At 39.7% G+C, this 14,369-nt stretch overlaps 1 protein-coding gene across 6 annotated transcripts in view; it reads left to right on the top strand.

Annotated features, from left to right (window-relative positions):
- The window catches only part of TBCD (tubulin folding cofactor D), a 131,972-nt gene that overhangs the window by 41,609 nt on the left and 75,994 nt on the right, over positions 1-14,369 (top strand). The window lies entirely within an intron of this gene.

Here is a 14,369-nt window from a genome sequence, read left to right as displayed (position 1 = left end):
TCCACTGCTTTCGTTCGGCATTACCTCAGCATCTAAGCTATCGAAGGGAGCGCTCGTCGCTTTTGTGCCCTCCAACAACCAAGTTTTGCTCTGGACGGCGGCGTCCGTTCCTCTGAATAGTCGTCTGCAAAATGGGGTCAAGAATGGCTCGGGCAATAGACTGAGTTCTTAATATACTGAGCTGCAGTAGAAATGGCTTGGGAGCAGCAGAACCAACCGTATGCAAGGGGTAGCAAAGCTTAAAAATAACAATTTGACTTTTTTAATAGCCGTTTTTTTGCTTGAATGCCTTAGTACCTTTAATATCCTTACTCTCCCCCTCCCCTCCATTTTTATTTAAATCTTCTTGTCCTTCATGAGTCTCCTCTCTGAAGGCGGGACTGAGCTAACTCCAAGCTTGCTTGCCACAGGAACCTGCCAAAGCTTGCCTGTAATCAACAGTCAAATGTACAGATCCTGTAAATGGGAAGGAGTCACCTCAGTAAGGAATTGATTATCGAGTCCATACGTTTGCTTGGGGGTTGGAAAACGGAATGGTGAAAGGAGGAAGGTGAATGGTCATCTGTTGATTAGTACTAGCGCTTGCTTTTAGTTGCTTTTAGTTTTTATTTAGTTGGAGTTTATAAATGACAAATGTATTAGTGTGTTTACCAGTTATCTAGTGACGTTGCAAAGCTGTTAAGTGAAATAACCTCTTGCTTACCGGAAAAAAGGAAAATCTTTTGATAGTTGTTTCTAAAATATGTTCTTGAAACTGTATTTAAAATTAAGGGGTTTTTTTGTTGGCTACTGTTTCTGATATTATTGAGACATTAAACGCTCTGTTCAAAACTGTTAAAATTCAGCCTGTTGAACACGATCACCTTCTCTTGTCTCTCCCACTCCTCTATAGCTGTTCCAGTTGGAGATTGCTGAAACTCATCATACTTCTGTATATGAAAATTTTATCCTTTGAAAAGTGCGATCTCTTGTGAAGATTGCTAAGGAAGACATCATTATAAAACCTGTTTAGGCAGTGGGCAAAAGTTGTTTCAAAATTGGTCTCTAAAGCAGTATCTTAAAAGTCATTTGAAAGATGTGGCCTTTCTCTTGATGGGATGACTTACGGACATCTACTTTCCTATCTGGGTTCGCAGATTGCTGTCCTTCCCTTTGCTATGCCAAAGTATCTTTCTCATCTTATTCTTAATACAAACAATTATCTTTCTCATCTCATTCTTAATACAAACAATTACTCTTAATACAAGCAATGGCTAATTTTAAGGTAAAAGGATGGATCTTGTTTTATTTTCCTGCACTGCAGCTTAGCGGTGTAAAAAGATGTCGTGTTACTGTCTAGTTGTTTGTAAACCCTTTGGCTTTAGATGTAATAACAAGGGTATCTGCAGTCTCTTTTTCTTCCATTTAGTTATACAAAGTTTTGAAGGAAAAGCACGTAGTGTATTAGGAAGGTTCGGGCTGCTGAGAACGTTCTTGTAATGTCTGTCTGAAAAGACCTGAGGGGAGAAGTCCTTTGCTTTATCAGCCAAGGATGTTATTCTGTAGTCCTCACCTGCTAGTAAAGAGCTTTTCTTTCATGTTAGCAGGTTTGTTTGTAGGCCATATCAGTCTACATAACTGTCCTAATTTTTCTTCTGCAAATGTGGATCATGTTATGTTTTCTGTAGCACAGGGAAAGTACCATCAGGTTTCTTTTTCTGTCTGCGATGGGCCTGTTAATTTTTGAGAAGCAGGGGTAGGTTTCCTTGAATAAGGTCCGACCAAACACTTGGCTTTGAAAAGGAAATCCAGTGTCCGACTCCTAGGGGAAGCTCTTGAAGGAATTTGTTAATGTAGGTGACTGAATGGACGTAAGGAGCAGTCAATATTTAAAAGTTTTTGGTCCCTCCCCCATCGTTTGATGTGTGAAGGAGATAAGAGATGTCCAGTTGCTGCCTTGATCCAGGTAAAATGTGGAGCCTGCTTTAAAATTAGCCACTCCCTGGAAATTGCTGCTGTTAGGCAGGTCAGCAGAAATTGGCTGTTGAACAAAATAAAACTGCGAAAAGAGAACTGCTAATGTAAATGATGGGTTTATGGGTGCTTGAATGGTACTGAAAAGCCAAATGTGGGAGAGAAGATTCCTCGGTGGACCCCGGAAAAGGAACGCGATAGCTCCTGTTTGTGTGTGCTCCTAGAAGTAATAAATCCTGATTGCAGTGATGTTGTTTCATCACTTACTTTTGTTAACTCATTATGCTTGCATTTTGTATGAGTATTAGATAAACTGAACCCAGTCACCTGTTGGTAACACCCATTTTAGCTTACTTGAATGCAACAGTCAGATTAATGGAGGTGAGCACCAGGACATGAAAGCACTTGCGGTTATTGATATTTTTCCCCCAAGTTCCTTTTGTGTTGTGATTATTTTAATATCTCTGGAGGGCTGTAGTGGTATTTTTATAGCTTCTTTGTGTGGTATAGAACATACTGCTTTCTTCCAAACTCTATTTAAAATTCAATCTCCCAATAGTATCAAATAAGTGCTACTTAAATGTAGTTGAATTTCATAGATTTTATTAGCGTAGCATAAAACTGCTGTTTTTTAAATGTTATAAAACTCCTTCTTCACATTTTTATATGATTTTTTTTTTTTTGGCTCATCATCAATTTTAAACAGAAAATAAAATGTCAATAGCAGAATATCCATATGAACAGGAGGAACTTAACCTGTCCTCGCTAAACTGCTTTACTTGATTTTTATTTTCATCTTGCACTTCACAATTCAATTCCCAAGATGTCTGAAGCCGTGCCTAGCATTGCTCTGGTCAGTTATGCATCCCTCCCTTGATCAGATAATTCTTAACTGCCTGCTCCAAAGCAAAGTGTGACCCTGGCGCCTGACACGTGCTGCTGTTTTGGCTTTCCCTCAACTCGGTCAGGGCTCCGATACAGGCTTTCAGAGGGTGTCCGTTGCTCGTCAGTCAACAGCAGCGTTTCCATGTCTTTCTAGGGACGTCTTACAAATTCACAAGCTGGTTATTACAGTAAAGAGGTGTGATCAAAGATAAGTGTGAATAAACTCGCAGAATTGGATGCTGGCAGACATGCAGCTAGTGAAGCTTAGAGCTTGCTGTATTAGAAAAAAAGGGTCTTAAAACTGCATGGCTGGCAATATCCACTTGTATGTTTGGCACCTTGGTTACATATCTAGATGGCATGGCTTTAAGCTAACAGTTCCAGGAAGTCCTTTTTTCTTTTTTCTCCGATAACTTGAACTGACGTTGTTGACAAATTTTACTCTGCGCTAGCATGTTTGGGCTAGGTTATTCTATACCAGTTGCAGAAGGGGGCACATGGTTTAAATGCAGTTGGTATAACTCATGCCGTGCCCCAAAAGGTTAAGTGATTCTTGTACAGTATTCTCGGAACTATTTTCTTCTATCCCATATGAATAGTTATTAGTCTTAATGCTTTTCAAATAGCACCTCTGAAAGTGCCTTTGTTTCTCATAATGATTCCAGTCCCTGACTTTGGAGATATGTCTGGGCAGATTACCTTGCTGATGTTTGAGCCACTTGTTCACGATTACTAGAGCAAATTATTTGTATGGGAAAAGAATAAAAGCTCAGCAGTTAATAGCAACTGCAGATCATATTTTTAGATATTTATTGTGGCCTGTGTTGTTAGTGCTTGGCCTGGAATTAGGAATGATCTTCCTTCTGGTTCCCATCCTCTCCCTTGGGCAGTGAAACATCGTGGGGGAAGTAGGTAACATCAGAAATTGAGACTGTAGGCAAAACTTTAAACTGCTTATAAGAAAGGGTTTTTAATAATCCTTTTCATCACCAGTCATTCTAACAGATGTAACATATGCCTTTATTGAATTTCTACTTGATGTTCAGGTTATAATTCACTTTTAAAATTTATTTTATTATTTTTAAAGCGATTTTCATGCAGCTTGTGTTCCTTTTCACTTCGGTTTCAAGATTTAAGCCAGAGATTGAGACAGTTCTCTCACCTATGTCATACAAAGTTTTTCTTACAGAATCCAATAGTATGGATCTGAATTATGCCATGTTCAGTTCTAATATATGTAAAATCGGTTCCTCACATTTTTTCCTTGAGTTATCAGTGGCTAGGTGCTGCTGTGATGCCAGTGTCATGAAGAAGAGCGCGATCAGGGTTGTAATAAATATTCCTTCACTCGATATGGTTTTAGCTTTCAGTTATTCTTTGAAATTTATTTATTTATTTAATTTAACAGATCAAATTTATTTTGTAAAGATTTATATGATTAATATATGTTGTCTGCTATTTAAATAAACTTTTAAAAGTGAGGAATATAAGTCAGTGAGTGAAATCTGGTATTTTATTCCGTTCCTGAAAAAAGACTGCTAACGCTGAAGTTCTTGAACTGTTTGTCTTTTATGTTTTTGAGTTTGAAGTTACGTGTTACCACTTAGCTGTAAAATTTTGATTGTTTTTAATATGAATCATGCAGCTAAAATTGCATGTAGGGAAAACATATTCTGTTAAGCAAAATGTCTAGAAGTCATTTAAAATCGTATGATCAGAGGAACTGCTGCTGAAGTGTTTCTGTGAATTTCTACATTTAGAATTGCAGTACTCGTAAATGGAACATTTCTTAGTGTACAGCGTGTATCAGGGCCAAAAACTTTTATTTTAGTGTGGTTTCAGTATGATTTCACATCTTTTGTCTTGTGCCATATTTGTGGTTTTGTAGGCTTCAGACTATTATTTATAGGGTTTTTTTATTTAATTGGGTGGGGATAAATACTAAACAAACAAGAGAATCCTAGTTTACTTGAATTTCTGGTTTGCTTGTGAAAGGACGTTATTAAAATTTCTCTTGATGACAGCACAGTATAAACTTTCTAGCTAATAAGGTGTGTCATAAACAGGAACATGAAACTTCCTAGCTGTTCGTAACATGTCAGTAGTAATATAGTATTCTCGTATTAAACTCTCTCAACAGCCTGTTGACCACTGACTGTAGTCACAGCTATAGCTGTTAAATACTTAGGGGCCTCAACTTTCTCTACTTAAAGTCAATGGTAGTTTCTTAAATGAAATCAGTGGCAGAACTATAGTGTTTCATGGTCAGGTCAACTTTCTTTTTTTGGTTGTTGTGCGTTATGAGGTTGGTCCTGTTTTTGCTGTAAAAACGTGTGTTTAAGGTTGGTAGCATTTGCACCTCTGGAGAGTAAGAGGAGGAAGGAAAGAAGTTTGGAAGAACTGCATGGTTAAACTGTCAATGGATTGGTGCTTACTTTGGTAGGATTCCAGCTAGGAAGACGTTATTTTTGATCCGCCTACATGCTTATATTCCCTTACCCATTTGCAGTGCATGGATTGAAAGGATCCCCCTCTCCTTTTATAACTGTGCCAACAATGAAAGCAACTTTTAAGCCGAAGGCAATAGTGCTGAGGAGACGGACAAACAATATGTGGGTGACTCGGAAGCCTAGCACTGCTGGGTCAATGTGAGTGATCCAAATCCCGAATTTGATTTTCTGCTCTCAGAAAACTAATATCTGGGAACGTTAAGAGGTAATAAATAGAGAGAGTGGGGGGAAAAAAAACCCAACTTTTAGAGAACCAGCTTTTCTTTCTTTTGGTTATAAATTACCTTCAGAGTAAAGGGAGAACCAAAAGAGTGTAAAGAAGATAGGGAGCATTTGAAGGCTGGTGTCCAAGGGTACTGTTAGTGAGGGGGCTGTGTAAAATTTGAGACACCAGGTGATGGGCTTGTTAGGTTATGATGCCTTGAGATTCAGTAAGAAAATCAGTCACATGAGAATTGTGAAAGTTCTGCTTTTGGGATGCGTTCTCCAGCTCCTCTGTCTTTCTCCAATTTGGAGGGGGTCAGCTTTTATTTCTGTTGTTGCAGTGCTTCTGAGAGAAGGAGCTTTCTGAGACTTCATTGATTTCCTGAGCTTGTCTGTAAGAGTCCGTTAAAACCTTATTCGTTCATGCTTTGTCTTGAGTTGGATGGGAAGGTAGTTCTGAAGGTCTTGCTGAATCTGTGGGGTGTTTGCTTTTTGCCTTTTCAGGCAAAGGGGTTAGACACATTGCTACACGTATCCAAAAAGACCCTGGCTTAGTGAAATACTTTGCATATTGTTTCTGCTGAATGGTAAGCACCTTGTTTAAATAGGAAACAGACTGATTGTTGCAGTTGACATTTCTTCTCCATTTAAAAAAATATGTCCCATGGTCTTATACTTTGTGTCTCATTGTACTTGAGTTCAGAGATATTTACATGAGCCAACAACCTTCTGAAAAGCTAAACTGACTGCAGTTTCTAGACAGGTTCTCAAATGATTATTTAAAGTACTGGGGGTACCTTTGCATTTGAAAGTTGGTATTTTATTTCAGATTTGAGGAATAAAAGTAGACTTCTGACAAATTGCTTTGTCAACTTCTGAGTTGACTATAAAATGAATCTGAATATTAATGTGATCTTTTTTAGCATCTAGAAATGTTGGTAATGCCCAGGCTTACTTCTGAAAACTGTAGAAGACAAGTTTAAACTGCCCTCCCCACACGTCCCCCTCAAAGCAACAACAAAAAAATCCTCAATGACAGGCCAATTTAATTACGTGCGACTTTAAAAGACTTTGAAGAATTTTAAGGATGTGCCTTTATCAACAAAGAGGTTTTTGTTGCTTTATACTTAAAGAAACAAAACCCAAAGTTGAAGAACTCTGCATGCCAGGAAAAAAGGAGCATTTTTTTCCTGTCCCATTTCATCGGACCGCTTACTAAAAGAAAAAAGAAAAATGGAAATAAAACCAGTTCTGGTTTCAGGGGTGTTCTAGGAAGAACACCCTTGTGGTTTGAGAAGCCGCTCCAATTTTGATACATAAGAAGTTGATCTTTCTAAACATCTATTGTTAATTTATAGATGGTCTTTTGTAAGTACAGGGCTGTTTCATGTTTACGCGTTAGGGCATAAATTGGAGATAGATCTGATAGTACCACTGATGTTTGCTTGACAGTTCCTATTATGTGATTCTGTTCCCACTTTTGCCTTTAACTCTGCTATATTTTAATTGTGCGTATTTGATACGGCTGGACTGAGATAATTGGAACAGAATGCAGAAGGGAGGGGGAGTTGGGCTGAGAGTCTAACTGAGGTTTAAATAGTCTTACAGAAAGCTATTATATGAATTAGTTTGCAAACTCTATTTTTCATGATTAACTTTTGTATTTTCATGTTCCGGAGTAACTGGCTTGATACTGATTTGCAGCTGCCTGGGTTTTCGGAGGACACATCAAGAAGTCAGGCTTCTGAAATGTGTTAGACTATTTTATGGTGCTAGTTAATTGTGAGGGTTTTGGCAGGCCTCCAGGTGCTTTTCATCATAGATACAGGAAGAAATGAAAAAAGATCTACCTGTCTTAGGTGGACTCTTAGAAAATAGAGAACACCCAAACCTGAAAGGCTGGTTATAGAAGAATTTATTTTCTCTAACTCCAAGGTGAACTTTCAAAATGATAAGCGCTCTTGAAAATACTATTTTTAAATTTAGAATGCATATGTTGTCATAATAGTTTTCAGATTAGCAAGGAAACATTAGAAATAGCGCACAAGTACTTTTTTTTTACTAGCCAGCAGGGATAAGCAAGAAGAAATGAGCTGAAGCTTCCCCCTACCTGGGAAGCAGTATAAATACTAAGCAGGGAATAAATGGCGATAAATTGCTTCTAGTTTTTTCGCTCTGAGGTTTATCCTGCTATTGCACAACCTTAGCCTAAAGGTTGGTGTTTCTTTGATGATTTTTCTTCCCTGACACCTAATGTTACAAATTTACAAAATTTTTGTAATCCTTGAGAATAAGTCAGGTATTTGCATATAGTAGGATTCCTTTCATAAGCCTATTTCTTCATGTCCTTAAACTGCAGTTTACTACTGCTTGAGTTAAAGGAAGGGTTCTGTTAGCTGTAACCTGTATGAAGGTGTCTCTGTTCAGCTCTCATATGGCTTTTGGCATGAGTGGGTAGGTTAATCCCCAAAATTGTTTAGCGTTGTGTATTTCAGCATGGAGGAGAAGGTAGATCAATCCTGTCTTGGGTCAGCTGTAGCCTTTTCAATGCAGTCAGGTAGGGGTGCTTAAAGATTTTGAGTTTTTATAGCTGCATTACATAATGATGTTAAGATTACCTGGCCAAAATCCAGATCTCAGTCTGCTTCCTCGTTGGCCCCTTGCCATACTCCAAAGCTGACACTAATTTCAGTGCTGCAGCACTTCTGCAAGCCTGCCATTAGCTCACTGAAGCAGATAACCTGGGAAATGAGAGCTGGCGTCCATCTCTTTAAATGGTGTATTGAAGTAATATGACTGGTATCAAACAATAAGTCTGTGGCAGAGGTGTAGTTAGAATTGCAGTTCTCTAGGGCAATGTCCAGTTTGACCAGCAACCCCTTCTCTCTCTGCCCGACAGCCAGGCTTTGCATCACGTATTTTCCACCCTCGGCAGCGAGGCAGACGACAATCTCCTTTGCTGCCCAGCTGTGATTCATTGCTGGAGCAGGTCTTTCTTGTGTGCTGGCTGAGATAGGTCCATGGAAAAAAATATCACGTGATCATATAATTAAAGACTCTCTTGATTCATTACGTAGTGAGAGACTGAACTGAGAGTGCAACCAGACAGACACAGTCCTTCCTAGTCATGGCTTCAAAAATGCTTGTTTGGTCTGTGGGTATGCATACAAGGCAGCCTTATATACGTGGGTCAGTCAGTGTTAAGCATTGCGAGAAGCGAGGGCAGCTTAAGAGGCTTCAGCTGTTAAATTCTAACACAGCTTCTGAGCGTGTATGAATTGCGATACCCTTCCCTTCTTGCCTTGCACGCTCCTAACTAGGTCAAACTTGGGTGCAGGAATGAGAGAGCGGCGACCTGTCAGCCGCGTTCAGGCGCTTGCCCTGCCAGCTGCAATATTAGAGCATTTCACAGAAGCGCTCTTGAGCGTTTTCCGACAGACAAGGCACGGCACGCCTTTTCTTATCCTCATGGCAGAAATTGTCCTTCTGGATGAAATATTCCTTTAAGAGTCATTTCTGCAGTAGACAGCTTGTGTAGAAAACATGAGAGCAAATCATAAATGTTTGGCAGAGCTTTAAACAAATATTTGTTTCTGGTAATAGGCCTAATCTAGAATTATCTGTATTTGCATCTGTGTTGATATATTAAATATTAGTATAATAGCAGAGCGAAGTTACAATTAGAGCCTACCTCTTTTTCTAAAAGAGGTTGGAGCACCCTATAAGAACATGTGGTCTCAAATCTGAAATTTTTTGCAGTGAAAAGTCAGGGTTCTTCTGGGGGCATATGAATGATAGTGATAGGTATGCTATTACGAATGATAGTGATAGGTACGCCTTTAAAAACACAGGAAGTTGACTTACTGTAGATACGGCTATTTACGCTTTTTCTTATGCCTGCAGCTCACCCAACAGGATGAACCCAGCAAAGGACACTTCTGCAATGAGTTAGTTTTGTTGAAGAACAACTTGAAAAATGCGATTATTATTCAAAACTCATTCTTGGTATTTATGCTTACAGTTGTGATTAAGCTCCATAATTCATTAATAACTGTAATGTTGTTAGATGCCCCTTTAGTGGCATTGTACACAATACTTCAGTGATAGTAGCCATCCATTATTTTGATTGAACTATTTTTGCTTCTATTTTATTGTTGTCAAACAGAAGGCTTCTGGTATATTAATTAGGAATTGAGAAAGCTTCTCTGGACATAGCAAAAGTTCATAGCAAAAGCTAAAGACTTATGTAAAAGGCAACTGTGGCTTGCTCTGTTTTAAGAGTGGCATAGTTTAGTTTTCAACTACGTTTAGAGCAATTCTTAATTAACTTGAGAATCCACTGAATAAATCTATTTTAAATGAAATAGAGATGACGTGGAACTTTGCCATTTTCTCATGTAGACAAGACCTAAGGCTAAGGAACAGGTTTTTGTTGTTGTTTGTTTAATTGCTGTATGTGTATATTTTGTATGATAAACATTGCAATAAATAAAAAACACAGCAATGTGAAGTAACACATGACTCCTCATGCATGCGCTATTGGCTAGGTTTGTGTACGGTATGCTTATAAAGCCACTTTTTTTTGAAGACTAGTATGAGGCATTTCTCCTTCAGCCAAGGCTGACCTTTCAGCCTGCGGTCTGCTCCATTAGTTTCATCAGCTGTAGTGTTTATCACCTGCAGCTGGAAGGTGATGGAAGCGTTTGATTGAAATCTGTGTCTAAAAAGCCAAATATCCGTGCAACCTGCCGCCGATACGAGAGAAAAATCTCTTGTTTGCGAAGCTTTGAAGCCTGACGTCGTCTCTCCCTTTTCACAAGGCTTGAGCGAAGCGCCGTGTTGCAACCTGCAGTTATGTTGTTAGGTAAGGCAGGGTGGAGCGCAGCAGGTGCTTATTAATACCTCTAGGCTACAGGTAAAGGTGACTGTAGTTTCTTGAATGTTCGCAGAACTAAACAGGTGGATATTGGGTTGAGAGTGGACGCTACTTACCCTCTGTTTTAATGGCAAATGTTTAATACAGAGCTTGTTATCTCTCCCCCCCTCCCATTTAAAGAAAGGAAAGGCGTATTCCTAATTCCAGAAACCAAAAAAAGACTCATCTCTGCCTTTCCAAACGATTTTTGCTTTCTTCTATTTTTTTTCCCCACTTCTTGTGGGGGGAGGAATTGATTTTAGGCATGAATTAAACATCGTTTTACATCTGAGAAACAATGTAGACCAGCACAGGACAACACTGTGACCACACTGACTACTGGAGAGTTGGTTATTATGTTGAATAGAAATTACCCTACAGATGTGAAATGCAGCAGCTGACTGCAAAGCATTGAACGTCATTGCTGCTTTGTATATCAAACACAAGTCTGGGAGAGTATGAACCTGAACAGTTTAAATCTGAGGAAGAGGTTAAGTAAAATTTGACTCTGTGTTTTGTGTTTATACTGACGACCAAAAGTTGTGGATATGCGGTAGTGTGAACAGCCTCTACCGAACTGTGGGTTAGGAAGGTCTCTTGTAAGATATTTCGGTTGCAGGGCGTTAGACGCTCTGGCTGTTTGCCTGTGCTGCTCCCTCGTGACTTCAGGCAGGTTCCCCTGTCACTGCAGGAAGCCAGATCAGAGGAAACATGGGTCGTGTTTGAAGAAGTCTAAGGTAAAGAATAAAGTGAGGACTGAAATTTTTGGTAGTGTTTCTCTTGTTGTTATAACTCTTAAATACCAAGAGTATTAGTATTTAAGAGTAGTAAAGCTCCCCCCTCCCCTTTTTTTTTCCCCCCAAACACAGAAGCATTTATCAGGAGCAGTCTTTATATAGCATTTCCCATATGCTATATGGCTTCACCAAAATTCCACGGTTCACCAAAAAGCATCCTACGAGTGACAGCATGAAAGCTTTAACACGTCACCCCTAGATCAGTGTTTCCCTTGTTCTTGTAACATTTTATTTTCCAGGCTGCCCTTGCTGCTGCATGCCCCCTCATCTTTTCCCTTTTTGCTCCCACCTTCTAAACTACCACTTTTGAGGCTTTCCTTTGCGTTGTCCGCTTTGCTCCCGAGACTGGCAGTCGCATCGCTTTGACTCCCAGATACGGGGAGTGGACGTCCAAGGGATGCAAGCCCAAAGGACTGCTGCGGGGTAATGGGCAAAGTCAGAGCTGCTCGCAATAACACTGCTGCTGTTCCTTGCGCTTCCTTAATTTCTGCTCTTAAAAGATTCCTGGCAGCATCGCCTCTCTTGGAGACCGACCCTAATAAGTCCTGTACTAATTGATATTGATGCTACTGTTTGGGAAATTACTGCCCTAAATTAAAACGCACCTGTTTTCTCTTTCATACAGACAATACAAATGTGATGGGCTGCTTGTGCACGCTATTTCTGCAGACGTTTCTACCGACATCTGCGTGCGTTTCCCCCCACCCCGCTTTCAGTGCACGGAGGGATGAGGGCACGCTCACAGCTGTCTAAAGTAGCTGGAGTAATCACCTTGTGCTGAAGGAAATTTGCAGCAGCTTTGCAAAATTGCCTTTGGCGGCTGTTTTAGTGTTCCTGTAGAACCAGCTAATTCCTTTTTTTTTTTTTTTTTCATCAATTGATGTAGCATTTTTCAAAACAAGCTAGTCGACATTTTTGAAGATTTTTATTGCAGTTTCTTTCAGAACTGGAAGGTGCCAAAATATCCATCCATCTTTGCTATATCGTTGTTCCCAAACAGGAATTGTATTTTTCTTTCCATGTAGTGCCTGTGGTCCTAACAGCTGTATTTTGCCCGTTCCTCTGATTACCGCTTTCTTTTCTTTGGTAGGTATAAAGTAATTTAAATGGCAGTTTAACACTTCCCTTCTCCATGTGTGATGCATTTTTTTTTTCCTTTAAGTGATGAACTGTATATTGCTTTTTAATTATTTAGAGATTAATCCCTTCATCCAAGTATATACAGTCACAGTTTGCTGAAGAAATACAGTTCTTCAGTGGGCTTTTTGACAAGAATTTTCCAAGGAAAAAAAGATGCTTTTGATAAATTTGATACAACAAAGAGAAATTTGAGAGAGACTTGTTTCTTTTTCTAGAGGCTGTTGTTTCTACAGGCATTATTCATTTATTAAAGAGATGCCATCTAGAGACAGATGTATTCAAATTATATTTCTGGGTTTGCGGATGCCAAAAGGAAGCCCTCCAGGGAGCTTTACATCCGGTATTTGTTAAACTGTGGCACTATACTACCAGAGCTATATAAGAACATTCTTGTTTAAGTTTTGGGATGTTCTCTTACTCGTGGAAAAACTGTTTGACTTCTCCAGCTTACGCGGGTTTGTTTATTCTAGGATTCTGGGATTTTCATTTGCCTTGACTCCTGTTTTACTCCTCTGCTTGCTCTGTTTTCCCCAGTATGATCCCGTTGCTGTGATGCTTCCATGGCATCACTTGATTTCAGTGCTTTGCTTATGCTCTGCGCAGTTGCTTTCCAGAGGCAGAGACAGGTTTTACTGAGGTCTGGGGCTTTTAGGCCCTTACTGGATAAAACACATTTAATCTGAAATCCTCCACTTTTTCTATTAAATCAGGAAACACCGGATTAATACCTTCACATTTAAGAGCTGCCTGAGATAGGCTGGCTATCTGCTAGCTTTCCAGGAGGCTGTGGACCATTCAAGTATCAGCTGATTTTCGGGGTGTGATTTTGCTTCTTGCTTCACGAGCACAGTTAAGGCTGCTCTTGTCACAGAATGAAGCTATGCGCTTTGGAGCGCACATGTTATTAGAGACATCTTGACGCTGTCAGTTGAGGATGATTTTCTAGGCCGATAAGGAGGAATAAGCTAAGAATATCTTCAAGAATACCCAGTCTCTTATTTCCCTTCAGAAACCGAGGGTATTTCTTCTCCTGTTTTTTTTCCAGTTCCTGTAACTAGTTGGAGCCGTGATGTGCAACTTTAATAATTTGGTGTAGTAAAAAGAGAAAATACTTTCTTATCCTGAAAGAAATCATACCCAGCTTGTCATTGGACCTGTTTCTACTAAAAAGGATAAACAGAAATCCCACTGCTGAAGTTTACTTTCCGTTAAATGTTGTTCTGTGTATTGGTGCCTCTCCCTGCCCCTGCCCCCCAGAATAAGCCTGACTGAGAAAGAGAGGCAGCTTCCCAGGATGGCCGTTGCTTTTGTCTTGGATCTCTCTTCCAGGCCCTGGGAGACAGCACTTGCAGATCTGGGGTTTACAGCCAGTTTAAATGCATCATAGATATACTCTGAAGTGCAGTACATGAGTCCATATTGCTGTTTAAAATGCTACTATCTCCATCTTATTTCTTCACTGTCTGACAAAAACTCTGTTGGTGACTTTGATAGGCTGGTAGGAAAGTGAGAGATGTCGAAAGTTTTTTATGGGGGGGGAGGGTGAACTATTTTTCTGTATCAAAGACTTCTGCTCTTTCATTAAATCATCCTATGCTGCTGTAGTTTTCACAGTTGTTTTGGGTGTCTAAGTAGAAATGAGAGTAAACTCACCTGTTTGCATTTCTAGGTTATGTTGCAGTTTCTCGCATGTTCTGTCTCTATGATCTGTACAATTTCGGTAGTGCCGATGAGTGCAAACTTAAAACACAGCATTGAAGGCGCTCAAAATAGCAGCTTCAAGTGGTACAAACACAGCAGCTCACTTTCTTAACGTAAGAATGATGTTGAACGTGTCACTGTGATTCAAGGGTTTGCGAGATTGTACTCACTCGAGCCCTTTTCAAGATTGGTGTCTTGCTTGATTCACAGCTATTGGTAGTTAGGAAGCGTTGGCTGTGTTAGGACTTGTGCTGTGATAAATGC

Source organism: Struthio camelus, chromosome 19, assembly GCF_040807025.1.
Source record: "Struthio camelus isolate bStrCam1 chromosome 19, bStrCam1.hap1, whole genome shotgun sequence".
In the NCBI taxonomy this organism is placed as follows: Eukaryota; Metazoa; Chordata; class Aves; order Struthioniformes; family Struthionidae; genus Struthio; species Struthio camelus.
The sequence above is the reverse complement of the archived record's forward strand: the minus strand, read 5'-3'. Positions and strand labels throughout refer to the sequence as shown.